The sequence below is a fragment of the Podarcis muralis genome, chromosome 6, assembly GCF_964188315.1.
Source record: "Podarcis muralis chromosome 6, rPodMur119.hap1.1, whole genome shotgun sequence".
Classification (NCBI taxonomy): domain Eukaryota; kingdom Metazoa; phylum Chordata; class Lepidosauria; order Squamata; family Lacertidae; genus Podarcis; species Podarcis muralis.
Genome location: NC_135660.1, coordinates 136,415 through 153,227, shown reverse-complemented (window position 1 = coordinate 153,227; position 16,813 = coordinate 136,415). Strand labels below are relative to the sequence as shown.

At 58.0% G+C, this 16,813-nt stretch overlaps 1 protein-coding gene across 1 annotated transcript in view; it reads left to right on the top strand.

The window, feature by feature from the left end:
- The first annotated feature begins 14,230 nt into the window (after nucleotides 1-14,230).
- Nucleotides 14,231-16,813, top strand: part of LOC144327913 (putative cation-transporting ATPase 13A5) — a 42,209-nt gene continuing 39,626 nt past the window's right edge. Inside the window, exons 1-2 of the transcript XR_013393079.1 lie at nucleotides 14,231-15,591; nucleotides 16,046-16,220. The gene's annotated coding sequence lies outside the window, so the exon portion shown is untranslated. The remainder of the gene's footprint in view (nucleotides 15,592-16,045; nucleotides 16,221-16,813) is intronic.

Below are 16,813 nucleotides of genomic sequence, written 5' to 3'. Positions count from 1 at the left end.
CCTTCTGGCTGTCAAAGCCTCAACGACCTGTGCTGCTGCCACTGCCTCTTCTGGCTGTCAAAGCCTCGACGACCTGCGCTGCTACCTCTGCCTCCTCTGCCTGTCAAAGCCTCAACAACATGTACTGCTGCCGCTGCCCCTTCTGGATGACAAAGCCTCGACGACCTGTGCTGCTGCCACTGCCTCTTCTGGCTGTCAAAGCCTCGATGACCTGTGCTGCTGTCACTGCCCCTTCTGTTTGTCAAAGCCTCGATGAGCTATGCTGCTGCCACTGCCTCTTCTGGCTCTCAAAGCCTTGATGACCAGCTCTGCTGCCGCAGTCGCTTCTGGCTGTCAAAGCCTCGATGACCTGCTCTGCTGCCGCTGCCCCTTCTGGCTGTCAAAGCCTCAACAACCTGCTCTGCTGCCGCAGCCTCTTCTGGCTGTCAAAGCCTCGACGACCTGCTTTGCTGCCGCAGCCCCTTCTGGCTGTCAAAGCCTCAACGACCTGCGCTGCTACCTCTGCCTCCTCTCCCTGTCAAAGCCTCAACAACATGCGCTGCTGCCGCTGCCCCTTCTGGATGTCAAAGCCTCGATGACCTGTGCTGCTGCCACTGCCTCTTCTGGCTGTCAAAGCCTCGATGACCTGTGCTGCTTCCACTGCCTCTTCTGGCTGTCAAAGCCTCGACGACCTGCTTTGCTGCCGCAGCCCCTTCTGGCTGTCAAAGCCACGATGACCTGTGCTGCTGCTGCCGCTGCCTCTTCTGGCTGTCAAAGCCTCAACAACATGCGCTGCTGCTGCTGCCGCTGCCCTTTCTGGATGTCAAAGCCTCGACGACCTGTGCTGCTGCCACTGCCTCTTCTGGCTGTCAAAGCCTCGACGACCTGCTTTGCTGCCGCAGCCCCTCCTGGCTGTCAAAGCCTCGATGACCTGTGCTGCTGCTACCGCTGCCTCTTCTGGCTGTCAAAGCCTCAACGACCTGCGCTGCTACCTCTGCCTCCTCTGCCTGTCAAAGCCTCAACAACATGCGCTGCTGCTGCTGCCGCTGCCCTTTCTGGATGTCAAAGCCTCGACGACCTGTGCTGCTGCCACTGCCTCTTCTGGCTGTCAAAGCCTCGATGACCTGTGCTGCTGTCACTGCCCCTTCTGTTTGTCAAAGCCTTGATGAGCTATGCTGCTGCCACTGCCTCTTCTGGCTGCGAAAGCGTCAACGACCGGTGCTGCTACCACTGCCTCTTCTGGCTGTCAAAGCCTCAACAACCTGTGCTGCTGCTGCTGCCTCTTCTGGCTGTCAAAGCCTCGATGACCTGTGCTGCTGCCGCAGCCCCTTCTGGGTGTCAAAGCCTCAACGACCTGCGCTGCTGCCCCTGCCTCTTCAGGCTGTCAAAGCCTCAACGACCTGTGCTGCTACCACTGCCTCTTCTGGCTGTCAAAGCCTCGATGACCTGGGCTGCTTCCACTGCCTCTTCTGGCTATCAAAGCCTCGACGACCTGCTTTGCTGCCGCAGCCCCTTCTGGCTGTCAAAGCCTCGACAACCTGCGCTGCTGCCACTGCCTCTTCTGGCTGTCAAAGCCTTGATGACCTGTACTGCTGCCACTGCCTCTTCTGGCTGTCAAAGCCTCGATGACCTCTGCTGCTGTCACTGCCCCTTCTGTTTGTCAAAGCCTCGATGACCTGTGCTGCTGCCGCTGCCTTCTCTGCCTGTCAAAGCCTCAACAACCTCCGCTGCTGCCGCTGCCCCTTCTGGCTGTCAAAGCCTCAACAACCTGCTCTGCTGCCGCTGCCCCTTCTGGCTGTCAAAGCCTCGACGACCTGCTTTGCTGGCGCAGCCCCTTCTGGCTGTCAAAGCCTCAACGACCTGCGCTGCTACCTCTGCCTCCTCTGCCTGTCAAAGCCTCAACAACATGCGCTGCTGCCGCTGCCCCTTCTGGATGTCAAAGCCTCGATGACCTGTGCTGCTGCCACTGCCTCTTCTGGCTGTCAAAGCCTCGATGACCTGTGCTGCTGCAGCAGCCCCTTCTGGCTGTCAAAGTCTCAACGACCTGCGCTGCTGCCCCTGCCTCTTCTGGCTGTCAAAGCCTCGACTACCTGCTCTGCTGCCGCAACCCCTTCTGGCTGTCAAAGCCTCGATGACCTGCTCTGCTGCCACTGCCTCTTCTGGCTGTCAAAGCCTCGACGACCAGCTCTGCTGCCGCAGTCGCTTCTGGCTGTCAAAGCCTCGATGACCTGTGCTGCTGCCGCTGCCCCTTCTGGCTGTCAAAGCCTCAATGACCTGCGCTGCTGCCCCTGCCTCTTCAGGCTGTCAAAGCCTCAACGACCTGTGCTGCTGCCACTGCCTCTTGTGGCTGTCAAAGCCTCGATGACCTGTGCTGCTTCCACTGCCTCCTCTGCCTGTCAAAGCCTCAACAACATGTGCTGCTGCAGCTGCCCCTTCTGGATGTCAAAGCCTCGACGACCTGTGCTGCTGCCACTGCCTCTTCTGGCTGTCAAAGCCTCGATGACCTGTGCTGCTGCTGCCGCTGCCTCTGCTGGCTGTCAAAGCCTCAACGACCTGCGCTGCTCCCTCTGCCTCCTCTGCCTGTCAAAGCCTCAACAACATGCGCTGCTGCTGCTGCCGCTGCCCCTTCTGGATGTCAAAGCCTCGACGATCTGTGCTGCTGCCACTGCCTCTTCTGGCTGTCAAAGCCTCGATGATCTGTGCTGCTGTCACTGCCCCTTCTGTTTATCAAAGCCTCGATGAGCTATGCTGCTGCCACTGCCTCTTCAGGCTGCCAAAGCGTCAACAACCGGTGCTGCTACCACTGCCTCTCCTGGCTGTCAAAGCCTCAACAACATGCGCTGCTGCCGCTGCCCCTTCTGGATGTCAAAGCCTCGATGACCTGTGCTGCTGCCGCTGACTCTTCTGGCTGTCAAAGCCTCGATGACCTGTGCTGCTGCCGCAGCCCCTTCTGGCTGTCAAAGCCTCAACGACCTGCGCTGCTGCCCCTGCCTCTTCAGGCTGTCAAAGCCTCAACGACCTGTGCTGCCGCCGCTGCCCCTTCTGGATGTCAAAGCCTCGACGACCTGTGCTGCTGCCACTGCCTCTTCTGGCTGTCAAAGCCTCGATGACCTGTGCTGCTGCCGCTGCCCCTTCTGTTTGTCAAAGCCTCAACAACCTGCTCTGCTGCCGCAGCCTCTTCTAGCTGTCAAAGCCTCGACGACCTGCTTTGCTGCCGCAGCCCCTTCTGGCTGTCAAAGCCTCAACGACCTGCGCTGCTACCTCTGCCTCCTCTCCCTGTCAAAGCCTCAACAACATGCGCTGCTGCCGCTGCCCCTTCTGGATGTCAAAGCCTCGATGACCTGTCCTGCTGCCACTGCCTCTTCTGGCTGTCAAAGTCTCGATGACCTGTGCTGCTTCCACTGCCTCTTCTGGCTGTAAAAGCCTCGACGACCTGCTTTGCTGCCGCAGCCCCTTCTGGCTGTCAAAGCCTCGATGACCTGTGCTGCTGCTGCCGCTGCCTCTTCTAGCTGTCAAAGCCTCAACGACCTGCGCTGCTACCTCTGCCTCCTCTGCCTGTCAAAGCCTCAACAACATGCGCTGCTGCTGCCGCCGCTGCCCTTTCTGGATGTCAAAGCCTCGACGACCTGTGCTGCTGCCACTGCCTCTTCTGGCTGTCAAAGCCTCGATGACCTGTGCTGCTGTCACTGCCCCTTCTGTTTGTCAAAGCCTTGATGAGCTATGCTGCTGCCACTGCCTCTTCTGGCTGCGAAAGCGTCAACGACCGGTGCTGCTACCACTGCCTCTCCTGGCTGTCAAAGCCTCGATGACCTGTGCTGCTGCCGCAGCCCCTTCTGGCTGTCAAAGCCTCAACGACCTGCGCTGCTGCCCCTGCCTCTTCAGGCTGTCAAAGCCTCAACGACCTGTGCTGCTACCACTGCCTCTTCTGGCTGTCAAAGCCTCGATGACCTGTGCTGCTTCCACTGCCTCTTCTGGCTATCAAAGCCTCGACAACCTGCGCTGCTGCCACTGCCTCTTCTGGCTGTCAAAGCCTCGATGACCTGTGCTGCTGCCACTGCCTCTTCTGGCTGTCAAAGCCTCGATGACCTGTGCTGCTGTCACTGCCCCTTCTGTTTGTCAAAGCCTCGATGACCTGTGCTGCTGCCGCTGCCTTCTCTGCCTGTCAAAGCCTCAACAACCTGCGCTGCTGCCGCTGCCCCTTCTGGCTGTCAAAGCCTCAACAACCTGCTCTGCTGCCGCAGCCCCTTCTGGCTGTCAAAGCCTCGACGACCTGCTTTGCTGGCGCAGCCCCTTCTGGCTGTCACAGCCTCAACGACCTGCGCTGCTACCTCTGCCTCCTCTGCCTGTCAAAGCCTCAACAACATGCGCTGCTGCCGCTGCCCCTTCTGGATGTCAAAGCCTCGATGACCTGTGCTGCTGCCACTGCCTCTTCTGGCTGTCAAAGCCTCGATGACCTGTGCTGCTGCAGCAGCCCCTTCTGGCTGTCAAAGTCTCAACGACCTGCGCTGCTGCCCCTGCCTCTTCTGGCTGTCAAAGCCTTGACTACCTGCTCTGCTGCCGCAACCCCTTCTGGCTGTCAAAGCCTCGATGACCTGTGCTGCTTCCACTGCCTCTTCTGGCTGTCAAAGCCTCGACGACCTGCTTTGCTGCCGCAGCCCCTTCTGGCTGTCAAAGCCTCGATGACCTGTGCTGCTGCTGCCGCTGCCTCTTCTGGCTGTCAAAGCCTCAACGACCTGCACTGCTACCTCTGCCTTTTCTGCCTGTCAAAGCCTCAACAACATGCGCTGCTGCTGCTGCCACTGCCTCTTCTGGCTGTCAAAGCCTCGATGACCTGTGCTGCTGTAACTGCCTCTTCTGTTTGTCAAAGCCTCGATGAGCTATGCTGCTGCCACTGCCTCTTCTGGCTGTCAAAACCTCGATGACCTGCGCTGCTACCTCTGCCTCCTCTGCCTGTCAAAGCCTCAACAACATGCGCTGCTGCTGCCGCCGCTGCCCCTTCTGGATGTCAAAGCCTCGACGATCTGTGCTGCTGCCACTGCTTCTTCTGGCTGTCAAAGCCTCGATGACCTGTGGTGCTGTCACTGCCTCTTCTGGCTGCCAAAGCGTCAACAACCGGTGCTGCTGCTGCTGCCTCTTCTGGCTGTCAAAGCGTCAACGACCTGTGCTGCTGCCGCTGACTCTTCTGGCTGTCAAAGCCTCGATGACCTGTGCTGCTGCCGCAGCCCCTTCTGGCTGTCAAAGCCTCAACGACCTGCGCTGCTGCCCCTGCCTCTTCAGGCTGTCAAAGCCTCAACGACCTGTGCTGCCGCCGCTGCCCCTTCTGGATGTCAAAGCCTCGACGACCTGTGCTGCTGCCACTGCCTCTTCTGGCTGTCAAAGCCTCGATGACCTGTGCTGCTGTCACTGCCCCTTCTGTTTGTCAAAGCCTCGATGAGCTATGCTGCTGCCACTGCCTCTTCTGGCTGTCAAAGCCTTGATGACCAGCTCTGCTGCCGCAGTCGCTTCTGGCTGTCAAAGCCTCGATGACCTGTGCTGCTGCCGCTGCCCCTTGTGGCTGTCAAAGCCTCGACGACCTGCTCTGCTGCCGCAGCCGCTTCTGGCTGTCAAAGCCTCGACGACCTGTGCTGCTGCCGCAGGCCCTTCTGGCTGTCAAAGCCTCAACGACCTGCGCTGCTGCTACTGCCTCTTCTGGCTGTCAAAGGCTCGATGACCTGTGCTGCTTCCACTGCCTCTTCTGGCTGTCAAAGCCTCGACGACCTGCTTTGCTGCCACTGCCCCTTCTGGCTGTCAAAGCCTCGACGACCTGCGCTGCTACCTCTGCCTCCTCTGCCTGTCAAAGCCTCAACAACATGTGCTGCTGCCTCTGCCCCTTCTGGCTGTCAAAGCCTCGATGACCTGTGCTGCTGCCGCTGCCCCTTCTGGCTGTCAAAGCCTCAACAACCTGCTCTGCTGCCGCAGGCTCTTCTAGCTGTCAAAGCCTCGACGACCTGCTTTGCTGCCGCAGCCCCTTCTGGCTGTCAAAGCCTCAACGACCTGCGCTGCTACCTCTGCCTCCTCTCCCTGTCAAAGCCTCAACAACATGCGCTGCTGCCGCTGCCCCTTCTGGATGTCAAAGCCTCGATGACCTGTCCTGCTGCCACTGCCTCTTCTGGCTGTCAAAGTCTCGATGACCTGTGCTGCTTCCACTGCCTCTTCTGGCTGTAAAAGCCTCGACGACCTGCTTTGCTGCCGCAGCCCCTTCTGGCTGTCAAAGCCTCGATGACCTGTGCTGCTGCCGCTGACTCTTCTGGCTGTCAAAGCCTCGATGACCTGTGCTGCTGTCACTGCCTCTTCTGTTTGTCAAAGCCTCGATGAGCTATGCTGCTGCCACTGCCTCTTCTGGCTGTCAAAACCTCGATGACCTGCGCTGCTACCTCTGCCTCCTCTGCCTGTCAAAGCCTCAACAACATGCGCTGCTGCTGCCGCCGCTGCCCCTTCTGGATGTCAAAGCCTCGACGATCTGTGCTGCTGCCACTGCTTCTTCTGGCTGTCAAAGCCTCGATGACCTGTGGTGCTGTCACTGCCTCTTCTGGCTGCCAAAGCGTCAACAACCGGTGCTGCTGCTGCTGCCTCTTCTGGCTGTCAAAGCGTCAACGACCTGTGCTGCTGCCGCTGACTCTTCTGGCTGTCAAAGCCTCGATGACCTGTGCTGCTGCCGCAGCCCCTTCTGGCTGTCAAAGCCTCAACGACCTGCGCTGCTGCCCCTGCCTCTTCAGGCTGTCAAAGCCTCAACGACCTGTGCTGCCGCCGCTGCCCCTTCTGGATGTCAAAGCCTCGACGACCTGTGCTGCTGCCACTGCCTCTTCTGGCTGTCAAAGCCTCGATGACCTGTGCTGCTGTCACTGCCCCTTCTGTTTGTCAAAGCCTCGATGAGCTATGCTGCTGCCACTGCCTCTTCTGGCTGTCAAAGCCTTGATGACCAGCTCTGCTGCCGCAGTCGCTTCTGGCTGTCAAAGCCTCGATGACCTGTGCTGCTGCCGCTGCCCCTTGTGGCTGTCAAAGCCTCGACGACCTGCTCTGCTGCCGCAGCCGCTTCTGGCTGTCAAAGCCTCGACGACCTGTGCTGCTGCCGCAGGCCCTTCTGGCTGTCAAAGCCTCAACGACCTGCGCTGCTGCTACTGCCTCTTCTGGCTGTCAAAGGCTCGATGACCTGTGCTGCTTCCACTGCCTCTTCTGGCTGTCAAAGCCTCGACGACCTGCTTTGCTGCCACTGCCCCTTCTGGCTGTCAAAGCCTCGACGACCTGCGCTGCTACCTCTGCCTCCTCTGCCTGTCAAAGCCTCAACAACATGTGCTGCTGCCTCTGCCCCTTCTGGCTGTCAAAGCCTCGATGACCTGTGCTGCTGCCGCTGCCCCTTCTGGCTGTCAAAGCCTCAACAACCTGCTCTGCTGCCGCAGCCTCTTCTAGCTGTCAAAGCCTCGACGACCTGCTTTGCTGCCGCAGCCCCTTCTGGCTGTCAAAGCCTCAACGACCTGCGCTGCTACCTCTGCCTCCTCTCCCTGTCAAAGCCTCAACAACATGCGCTGCTGCCGCTGCCCCTTCTGGATGTCAAAGCCTCGATGACCTGTCCTGCTGCCACTGCCTCTTCTGGCTGTCAAAGTCTCGATGACCTGTGCTGCTTCCACTGCCTCTTCTGGCTGTAAAAGCCTCGACGACCTGCTTTGCTGCCGCAGCCCCTTCTGGCTGTCAAAGCCTCGATGACCTGTGCTGCTGCTGCCGCTGCCTCTTCTAGCTGTCAAAGCCTCAACGACCTGCGCTGCTACCTCTGCCTCCTCTGCCTGTCAAAGCCTCAACAACATGCGCTGCTGCTGCCGCCGCTGCCCTTTCTGGATGTCAAAGCCTCGACGACCTGTGCTGCTGCCACTGCCTCTTCTGGCTGTCAAAGCCTCGATGACCTGTGCTGCTGTCACTGCCCCTTCTGTTTGTCAAAGCCTTGATGAGCTATGCTGCTGCCACTGCCTCTTCTGGCTGCGAAAGCGTCAACGACCGGTGCTGCTACCACTGCCTCTTCTGGCTGTCAAAGCCTCAACAACCTGTGTTGCTGCTGCTGCCTCTTCTGGCTGTCAAAGCCTCGATGACCTGTGCTGCTGCCGCAGCCCCTTCTGGCTGTCAAAGCCTCAACGACCTGCGCTGCTGCCCCTGCCTCTTCAGGCTGTCAAAGCCTCAACGACCTGTGCTGCTACCACTGCCTCTTCTGGCTGTCAAAGCCTCGATGACCTGTGCTGCTTCCACTGCCTCTTCTGGCTATCAAAGCCTCGACAACCTGCGCTGCTGCCACTGCCTCTTCTGGCTGTCAAAGCCTCGATGACCTGTGCTGCTGCCACTGCCTCTTCTGGCTGTCAAAGCCTCGATGACCTGTGCTGCTGTCACTGCCCCTTCTGTTTGTCAAAGCCTCGATGACCTGTGCTGCTGCCGCTGCCTTCTCTGCCTGTCAAAGCCTCAACAACCTGCTCTGCTGCCGCTGCCCCTTCTGGCTGTCAAAGCCTCAACAACCTGCTCTGCTGCCGCAGCCCCTTCTGGCTGTCAAAGCCTCGACGATCTGCTTTGCTGGCGCAGCCCCTTCTGGCTGTCACAGCCTCAACGACCTGCGCTGCTACCTCTGCCTCCTCTGCCTGTCAAAGCCTCAACAACATGCGCTGCTGCCGCTGCCCCTTCTGGATGTCAAAGCCTCGATGACCTGTGCTGCTGCCACTGCCTCTTCTGGCTGTCAAAGCCTCGATGACCTGTGCTGCTGCAGCAGCCCCTTCTGGCTGTCAAAGTCTCAACGACCTGCGCTGCTGCCCCTGCCTCTTCTGGCTGTCAAAGCCTTGACTACCTGCTCTGCTGCCGCAACCCCTTCTGGCTGTCAAAGCCTCGATGACCTGTGCTGCTTCCACTGCCTCTTCTGGCTGTCAAAGCCTCGACGACCTGCTTTGCTGCCGCAGCCCCTTCTGGCTGTCAAAGCCTCGATGACCTGTGCTGCTGCTGCCGCTGCCTCTTCTGGCTGTCAAAGCCTCAACGACCTGCGCTGCTACCTCTGCCTTTTCTGCCTGTCAAAGCCTCAACAACATGCGCTGCTGCTGCGGCCACTGCCTCTTCTGGCTGTCAAAGCCTCGATGACCTGTGCTGCTGTCACTGCCTCTTCTGTTTGTCAAAGCCTCGATGAGCTATGCTGCTGCCACTGCCTCTTCTGGCTGCAAAAGCGTCAACGACCGGTGCTGCTACCACTGCCTCTTCAGGCTGTCAAAGCCTCAACGACCTGTGCTGCTGCCACTGCCTCTTCTGGCTGTCAAAGCCTCGACGACCTGCTTTGCTGCCGCAGCCCCTTCTGGCTGTCAAAGCCTCGACGACCGGTGCTGCTACCACTGCCTCTTCTGGATGTCAAAGCCTCGACGATCTGTGCTGCTGCCACTGCCTCTTCTGGCTGTCAAAGCCTCGATGACCTGTGCTGCTGCTGCCGCTGCCTGTGCTGGCTGTCAAAGCCTCAACGACCTGCGCTGCTCCCTCTGCCTCCTCTGCCTGTCAAAGCCTCAACAACATGCGCTGCTGCTGCTGCCGCTGCCCCTTCTGGATGTCAAAGCCTCGACGATCTGTGCTGCTGCCACTGCCTCTTCTGGCTGTCAAAGCCTCGATGACCTGTGCTGCTGTCACTGCCCCTTCTGTTTATCAAAGCCTCGATGAGCTATGCTGCTGCCACTGCCTCTTCTGGCTGCCAAAGCGTCAACAACCGGTGCTGCTACCACTGCCTCTTCTGGCTGTCAAAGCCTCAACAACCTGTGCTGCTGCTGCTGCCTCTTCTGGCTGTCAAAGCCTCGATGACCTGTGCTGCTGCCGCAGCCCCTTCTGGCTGTCAAAGCCTCAACGACCTGCGCTGCTGCCCTTGCCTCTTCAGGCTGTCAAAGCCTCAACGACCTGTGCTTCTGCCACTGCCTCTTCTGGCTGTCAAAGCCTCGACGACCTGCGCTGCTACCTCTGCCTCCTCTGCCTGTCAAAGCCTCAACAACATGTGCTGCCGCCGCTGCCCCTTCTGGATGACAAAGCCTCGACGACCTGTGCTGCTGCCACTGCCTCTTCTGGCTGTCAAAGCCTCGATGACCTGTGCTGCTGTCACTGCCCCTTCTGTTTGTCAAAGCCTCGATGAGCTATGCTGCTGCCACTGCCTCTTCTGGCTGTCCAAGCCTTGATGACCAGCTCTGATGCCGCAGTCGCTTCTGGCTGTCAAAGCCTCGATGACCTGTGCTGCTGCCGCTGCCCCTTCTGGCTGTCAAAGCCTCAACAACCTACTCTGCTGCCGCAGCCCCTTCTGGCTGTCAAAGCCTCGATGACCTGTGCTGCTGCCGCAGCCCCTTCAGTCAAAGCCTCAACGACCTGTGCTGCTGCCACTGCCTCTTCTGGCTGTCAAAGCCTCGATGACCTGTGCTGCTTCCACTGCCTCCTCTGCCTGTCAAAGCCTCAACAACATGTGCTGCTGCCGCTGCGCCTTCTGGATGTCAAAGCCTCGACGACCTGTGCTGCTGCCACTGCCTCTTCTGGCTGTCAAAGCCTCGATGACCTGTGCTGCTGCTGCCGCTGCCTCTGCTGGCTGTCAAAGCCTCAACGACCTGCGCTGCTCCCTCTGCCTCCTCTGCCTGTCAAAGCCTCAACAACATGCGCTGCTGCTGCTGCCGCTGCCCCTTCTGGCTGTCAAAGCCTCGATGACCTGTGCTGCTGTCACTGCCCCTTCTGTTTATCAAAGCCTCGATGAGCTATGCTGCTGCCACTGCCTCTTCTGGCTGCCAAAGCGTCAACAACCGGTGCTGCTACCACTGCCTCTTCTGGCTGTCAAAGCCTCAACAACCTGTGCTGCTGCTGCTGCCTCTTCTGGCTGTCAAAGCCTCAACGACCTGCGCTGCTGCCCCTGCCTCTTCAGGCTGTCAAAGCCTCAACGACCTGTGCTGCTGCCACTGCCTCTTCTGGCTGTCAAAGCCTCGACGACCTGCGCTGCTACCTCTGCCTCCTCTGCCTGTCAAAGCCTCAACAACATGTGCTGCCGCCGCTGCCCCTTCTGGATGACAAAGCCTCGACGACCTGTGCTGCTGCCACTGCCTCTTCTGGCTGTCAAAGCCTCGATGACCTGTGCTGCTGTCACTGCCCCTTCTGTTTGTCAAAGCCTCGATGAGCTATGCTGCTGCCACTGCCTCTTCTGGCTGCCAAAGCGTCAACAACCGGTGCTGCTACCACTGCCTCTTCTGGCTGTCAAAGCCTCAACAACCTGTGCTGCTGCTGCTGCCTCTTCTGGCTGTCAAAGCCTCGATGACCTGTGCTGCTGCCGCAGCCCCTTCTGGCTGTCAAAGCCTCAACGACCTGCGCTGCTGCCCTTGCCTCTTCAGGCTGTCAAAGCCTCAACGACCTGTGCTGCTGCTACTGCCTCTTCTGGCTGTCAAAGCTTCGACGACCTGCGCTGCTACCTCTGCCTACTCTGCCTGTCAAAGCCTCAACAACATGTGCTGCCGCCGCTGCCCCTTCTGGATGACAAAGCCTCGACGACCTGTGCTGCTGCCACTGCCTCTTCTGGCTGTCAAAGCCTCGATGACCTGTGCTGCTGTCACTGCCCCTTCTGTTTGTCAAAGCCTCGATGAGCTATGCTGCTGCCACTGCCTCTTCTGGCTGTCCAAGCCTTGATGACCAGCTCTGATGCCGCAGTCGCTTCTGGCTGTCAAAGCCTCGATGACCTGTGCTGCTGCCGCTGCCCCTTCTGGCTGTCAAAGCCTCAACAACCTACTCTGCTGCCGCAGCCCCTTCTGGCTGTCAAAGCGTCGATGACCTGTGCTGCTGCCGCAGCCCCTTCAGGCTGTCAAAGCCTCAATGATCTGTGCTGCTGCCACTGCCTCTTCTGGCTGTCAAAGCCTCGATGACCTGTGCTGCTTCCACTGCCTCCTCTGCCTGTCAAAGCCTCAACAACATGTGCTGCTGCCGCTGCCCCTTCTGGATGTCAAAGCCTCGACGACCTGTGCTGCTGCCACTGCCTCTTCTGGCTGTCAAAGCCTCGATGACCTGTGCTGCTGCTGCCGCTGCCTCTGCTGGCTGTCAAAGCCTCAACGACCTGCGCTGCTCCCTCTGCCTCCTCTGCCTGTCAAAGCCTCAACAACATGCGCTGCTGCTGCTGCCGCTGCCCCTTCTGGATGTCAAAGCCTCGACGATCTGTGCTGCTGCCACTGCCTCTTCTGGCTGTCAAAGCCTCGATGACCTGTGCTGCTGTCACTGCCCCTTCTGTTTATCAAAGCCTCGATGAGCTATGCTGCTGCCACTGCCTCTTCTGGCTGCCAAAGCGTCAACAACCGGTGCTGCTACCACTGCCTCTTCTGGCTGTCAAAGCCTCAACAACCTGTGCTGCTGCTGCTGCCTCTTCTGGCTGTCAAAGCCTCGATGACCTGTGCTGCTGCCGCAGCCCCTTCTGGCTGTCAAAGCCTCAACGACCTGCGCTGCTGCCCCTGCCTCTTCAGGCTGTCAAAGCCTCAACGACCTGTGCTGCTGCCAATGCCTCTTCTGGCTGTCAAAGCCTCGATGACCTGTGCTGCTTCCACTGCCTCTTCAGGCTGTCAAAGCCTCAACGACCTGCTTTGCTGCCGCAGCCCCTTCTGGCTGTCAAAGCCTCGACGACCTGCGCTGCTACCTCTGCCTCCTCTGCCTGTCAAAGCCTCAATAACATGTGCTGCTGCCGCTGCCCCTTCTGGATGTCAAAGCCTCGACGACCTGTGCTGCTGCCACTGCCTCTTCTGGCTGTCAAAGCCTCGATGACCTGTGCTGCTGCCACTGCCCCTTCTGTTTGTCAAAGCCTCGATGAGCTATGCTGCTGCCACTGCCTCTTCTGGCTGTCAAAGCCTTGATGACCAGCTCTGCTGCCGCAGTCGCTTCTGGCTGTCAAAGCCTCGATGACCTGTGCTGCTGCCGCTGCCTCCTCTGCCTGTCAAAGCCTCAACAACCTGCGCTGCTGCCGCTGCCCCTTCTGGCTGTCAAAGCCTCGATGACCTGTGCTGCTGCCACTGCCTCTTCTGGCTGTCAAAGCCTCGATGACCTGTGCTGCTGCCACTGCCTCTTCTGGCTGTCAAAGCCTCGATGACCTGTGCTGCTGCCGCTGCCTCTTCTGGCTGTCAAAGCCTCGATGACCTGTGCTGCTGCCACTGCCTCTTCTGGCTGTCAAAGCCTCGATGACCTGTGCTGCTGCCGCTGCCTCTTCTGGCTGTCAAAGCCTCAACGACCTGCGCTGCTACCTCTGCCTCCTCTGCCTGTCAAAGCCTCAACAACATGTGCTGCTGCTGCTGCCGCTGCCCCTTCTGGATGTCAAAGCCTCGACGACCTGTGCTGCTGTAACTGCCTCTTCTGGCTGTCAAAGCCTCGATGAGCTATGCTGCTGCCACTGCCTCTTCTGGCTGTCAAAGCCTCAACAACCTGTGCTGCTGCTGCTGCCTCTTCTGGCTGTCAAAGCGTCAACGACCTGTGCTGCTGCCGCTGACTCTTCTGGCTGTCAAAGCCTCGATGACCTGTGCTGCTTCCACTGCCTCTTCTGGCTGTCAAAGCCTCAACGACCTGCGCTGCTGCCCCTGCCTCTTCAGGCTGTCAAAGCCTCAACGACCTGTGCTGCTGCCACTGCCTCTTCTGGCTGTCAAAGCCTCGATGACCTGTGCTGCTTCCACTGCCTCTTCTGGCTGTCAAAGCCTCGACGACCTGCTTTGCTGCCGCAGCCCCTTCTGGCTGTCAAAGCCTCGACGACCTGCGCTGCTGCCACTGCCTCTTCTGGCTGTCAAATCCTCGATGACCTGTGCTGCTGTCACTGCCCCTTCTGTTTGTCAAAGCCTCGATGAGCTATGCTGCTGCCACTGCCTCTTCTGGCTCTCAAAGCCTCGATGACCTGTGCTGCTATCACTGCCCCTTCTGTTTGTCAAAGCCTCGATGAGCTATGCTGCTGCCACTGCCTCTTCTGGCTGTCAAAGCCTTGATGACCAGCTCTGCTGCCGCAGTCGCTTCTGGCTGTCAAAGCCTCGATGACCTGTGCTGCTGCCGCTGCCTCCTCTGCCTGTCAAAGCCTCAACAACCTGCGCTGCTGCCGCTGCCCCTTCTGGCTGTCAAAGCCTCAACAACCTGCTCTGCTGCCGCAGCCCCTTCTGGCTGTCAAAGCCTCGACGACCTGCTTTGCTGCCGCAGCCCCTTCTGGCTGTCAAAGCCTCAACGACCTGCGCTGCTACCCCTGCCTCCTCTGCCTGTCAAAGCCTCAACAACATGCGCTGCTGCCGCTGCCCCTTCTTGATGTCAAAGCCTCGATGACCTGGGATGGCCAGGGATTCATTCAGCCCAGCCTTTCGCATGATGAATTTTGCATATAAGTTAAATAAGCCGGGAGACAATATACAGCCTTGTCGTACTCCTTTCCCAATTTTGAACCAATCGGTTGTTCCATATCCAGTTCTAACTGTAGCTTCTTGTCCCACATAGAGATTTCTCAGGAGACAGATGAGGTGATCAGGCACTCCCATTTCTTTAAGAACTTGCCATAGTTTGCTGTGGTCGACACAGTCAAAGGCTTTTGCATAGTCAATGATGCAGAAGTAGATGTCTTTCTGGAACTCTCTAGCTTTCTCCATAATCCAGCGCATGTTTGCAATTTGGTCTCTGGTTCCTCTGCCTCTTCTAAATCCAGCTTGCAGTTCTGGGAGTTCTCGGTTCACATACTGCTTGAGTCTTCCTTGTAGAATTTTAAGCATAACCTTGCTAGCGTGTGAAATGAGTGCAGTTGTGCGGTAGTTGGAGCATTCTTTGGCACTGCCCTTCTTTGGATCACGTTTGGTCCAAACTCTCCACTATGACCTGTCCATCTTGGGTGCCCTGCTTGGCATAGTTCATAGCTTCTCTGAGTTATTCAAGCCCCTTCGCCACGGCAAGGCAGTGATCCATGAAGGGGAATTCTAACAGTAAATTCAGCCAAAGGCCAAATGGTGGGTGACTGACAGCATGTGCCCCTAAGCTGTAGTTCTAACTTGGAGGTAGACAGTGGCTTCAGTTGAAGAGAGTCCTTTCTTTCCTTATTTTTATTACTGTAATTAATTAATATACTAATACTATTAATTACATTCCCTCCAAGGAGCTCAAGGTGGTTTCTATCTTCTCCTCCTCACCCACAGCGAGCTGCATTTCTGAGTGAGGGATTTGGAACCCTGGTCTCTCCCCAGGTCACAGCCAGATCCTTGATCCACAGTGGTTCTCGTCTTTATAAAAAGCCTCCACCTAAAGGAGAAACGGGTTTGTTGCCTGGGATCCTGTAAGGCAGGGAAGTGATTTTGCCGCAATGGAGCGTGGACCCGTGTGTGAATCCAGTCCCAGCAAGACATCTTTGGGTGCCGTTGCAAAGCCCCGTAGACTCTCCCACTCGGTCTGAGTTAATTCCGTAACAATCCGAAGTAACAATCTGGGTAACAATCTGTCCACAAGCGGCAGGACTGAGAGCCCTCCGTGAACTCATTCTCTCTCTCTCTCTCTCTCTCTGCCCCACTTTTAGCAAATACAGATCTTTGGGAATATCCAGTACCTCCTTCAAGATCACCCTAGTCGTGTGCCTAACAAGTAAGCAGATCACTGTGTTATGGGGTTTGGGTTTGGGGCAGCTGCTACAAGGAAGGTGCACAGTCAGATGTGAAACACGCCAATTCCCTCTTGAGCTGAAGGGAGCCTGAATTTGACTTACCCCAACCTGAATGAGCAAGGGACACGGGTGGCGCTGTGGGTTAAACCACTGAGCCTCTTGGGCTTGCCGATCACAAGGTTGGCGGTTCAAATTCCTGCGACGGGGTGAGCTCCTGTTGCTCGAAAGCATGTCAAAGTGCAAGTAGATAAATAGGTCCCACTCCGGTGGGAAGGTAAACGGCGTTTCCGTGCGCTGCTCTGGTTCGACCAGAAGCGGCTTAGTCATGCTGGCCACATGACCCGGAAGCTGTACGCCGGCTCCCTCGGCCAATAAAGGGAAGGGCAACCTTTCTAAACTCTTCGCTTTCCCCATGCCATCTCTTCCTCCCCACAGTGAGCCTGACCCACGCCTACCCCAAGCTGGCCCCCAACCGACCCCTCAGGCGGCTCCTCTCCCCACCGCTCCTGCTCTCCATCATCCTCAACGTCCTCTTCACCCTCACCGTCCAGGTCTTCGCCTTCCTGTATGTGAAGCAGCAGCCCTGGTACTCTGTCCTGCGCAGCCACAGGTGAGGCCCCCATCCAAAGAGCGCACCTCCCAGGGAGAGGCTTAGAGGTGGGCTGGGGTGGGTGGCCAGGGGGTGCCATTTCCCTCTTGCTGGTGTCTAAGAATAGAGGCTCCCCTTATTCCCAGAGGCAGCAGTGGGAGGGTGGGGGCAAATTTGAAGCTCACCCAGGCTTCCTCTGCTCATGGAGAATACCCCCAATTTGCTCAAGGGGAAGTCATACGAGATCCTCTCTCGGTGGAGCCTTCCTTCTGATCTGTTTGTGGGGAGCTTAGATGCCTCATCCTTTGAGCTGCAAAGTATCTCCTTAAAAGAAAGAATTGGGAGGTGGTGCTGGGTGCTGAAGGGGCAACAGGGTTTAGTGAGCAGGAAGAACCTGTGACAGGGGACAGTTCAGACTCTGAGGCTGGAGCAGAGGAGTGGGTTCAAGAGTCTGCTGCAGAATCCAGAGAGGCTGTGATATGTGATCCATGAGAGGCAGTCAAGTACAATGTTCATTCTAGTGCTAGAGAAGACATGCAGGGGAATGTTTGGTCCAGCCAGTTGAAACTTCCTGTTCCTCCTGGCTGGAGCATCCTTGCTTTACAGGTGACTAA